At 34.5% G+C, this 1,989-nt stretch overlaps 1 pseudogene; it reads right to left on the bottom strand.

Annotated features, from left to right (window-relative positions):
- Positions 1 to 859: 859 nt before the first annotated feature.
- On the bottom strand, positions 860 to 1,717 carry LOC115983799 (annotated as a pseudogene).
- Between the last annotated feature and the right edge of the window lie 272 nt (positions 1,718 to 1,989).

The following is a 1,989-nucleotide window of genomic DNA, read 5'->3' as shown; positions in this document are numbered from 1 at the left end:
AATGGTTACTTAAGTGAAATGCAATATTTTATCATCAATTTTCTCTTTTTTTGTGCTCTATTTCAGCCTAGAAATAGAATAATGTAAATGAATAACAGAGATGGGCATGGGCTTCAAATTGAAATAAAATTCATAAGTCTAGGACTTCAACTAACAAAATCAAAAACTTGAGACTTAATTTAAAATAGGAAATAAACTCTGGTTCTCTTTATGTAATTTCCCTGAATAATTTTTTTAACTGCTTAGGTATTACATTTCCTTACCTTGTATTAATTTTTCTTTCCATGTTTCCTCTATATGTATACATCGAGTTATAGATTCTCAATAGTAAATACTCTTACTATTTCAACACTGTGAAAATTTTACATCGAGTTTAGGACTATTGTTTGACATAGAATATGTGCTATGTACTAAGGAGGTGGTATACATGCATCGGGCGCATTTATCCTCCGTTTCACATAGAAGGGATACATGCACCTGACGCGTGGTAGATTTTCTTGCAACAGAGACCTCAATTTGAAATGTCATTTTGTAAAAATGAGAATAATAATTCTGTCTATTTTTATTACAATTTTGATCACTTTATCAATGTTTGTGTTTTTCTTTTAAAAAAAAAAGTGCTTGTGATTTCAAACATTGTGGATCCATGTTGTAATCAAGATTTAGTCGTGAACTAAATGGTCTGCCTTTGTTATCACACCATGAGTCCATGACACAAAAAAACAATCATAAGAAACCATTTTATTTGATAGTAATTATCTCTGCGGTGTTACAGTGAGGGAAACCAAACAAAATTTATTCAAACAATTTAGTGGTTCACCATCCCAATTTACACATATTTTTCCTATTTGTGGTTTGACTAGAATTGTTTTTGAAGATATTCAACTACATTCTTGTCTAATAGGAAGGCCTTGGCAAGAACATCAAGATTGATTGGAGGATTAGATCCGAAGACAGCATTTGCTATGGTGATCACTCTAGGATTTTGACTACTGAGACCAGCAAAGGCAACAGCATTAGTTTGCCCTATGTTGAATTGGAAGTGAATGAGACCAATTGGGAATACAAAGACGTCGCCCAAATTTAGAACTTTGGTGAAGAGTTTGCTTGTTTGGGTTGGAGGTGACAAATCCAACTAAGATAGTACCCTCTATGACAACCAAAAGCTCAGTGCTGTGAGGGTGAGTGTGAGGAGGATTCAAGCCATATGGAGCAAAGTCAAGGCGAGCCAAAGATACGCCTAGAGTGTTAAGACCTGGTAATTTATCGACGTTCACAAGAGTGACATTTGATTCGACTTTATTTGCAGCTATGTTTTCAGGAATATTAAGTCCAGAGAAGAAAAAATCATTGGCTGTGACAAGCGTTGGGTCCTTGCAAAATTTTCCATTCACAAAAACTGCACAAAGAAAAGTCTGTTATTGACATAAATAAGACACTTCTGTAACAATGGACAAGAACATGTCTTGCAGAAGAAATAAAATAAATCTAAGGTAGGTGGTATAAGTGTTGGACATAATTCAAAGGAATGTGTCAAACTTATAATGATTTCAAAGGAACGTTATGATAATTCTACTAATAAGAATGAGAGTATGTACATACCAGCAGAATCGGTGTTGTTAATTGCTACACAAAAGTCTTGCAAAGGACTAGGGTCATAAGCTGAAACAAGGGTGGTTGCCAAAGCCAAAATGGCCACAATTACAACTTTCATCATATTTGAGGTTCTTTCTCTTGTTGTGTAGTATTTTGCGTATTCTTGCTTTGGGTGAGGGATGGGAAACAATGCATATGGGAATGTCTATATATTGAGAGGAGTCACAGAAGCGGTCTATGTTTTTGCACAAACAGAGAGCATATAAGACTTGGTAATTCTTCAAAGGTTATCACATTGTTTTTATTTAATGAATGAACCATTCTTTAACTACTACTAGTCGCAGACCCATGCATTGCGCGATATAATTTTTTTTTAGGGTGATCTTATTAAAT

The sequence above is a fragment of the Quercus lobata genome, chromosome 1, assembly GCF_001633185.2.
Source record: "Quercus lobata isolate SW786 chromosome 1, ValleyOak3.0 Primary Assembly, whole genome shotgun sequence".
Taxonomy (NCBI): domain Eukaryota; kingdom Viridiplantae; phylum Streptophyta; class Magnoliopsida; order Fagales; family Fagaceae; genus Quercus; species Quercus lobata.
Note: the sequence above shows the minus strand (reverse complement) of the source record. Positions and strands in the feature narration are given on the sequence as shown.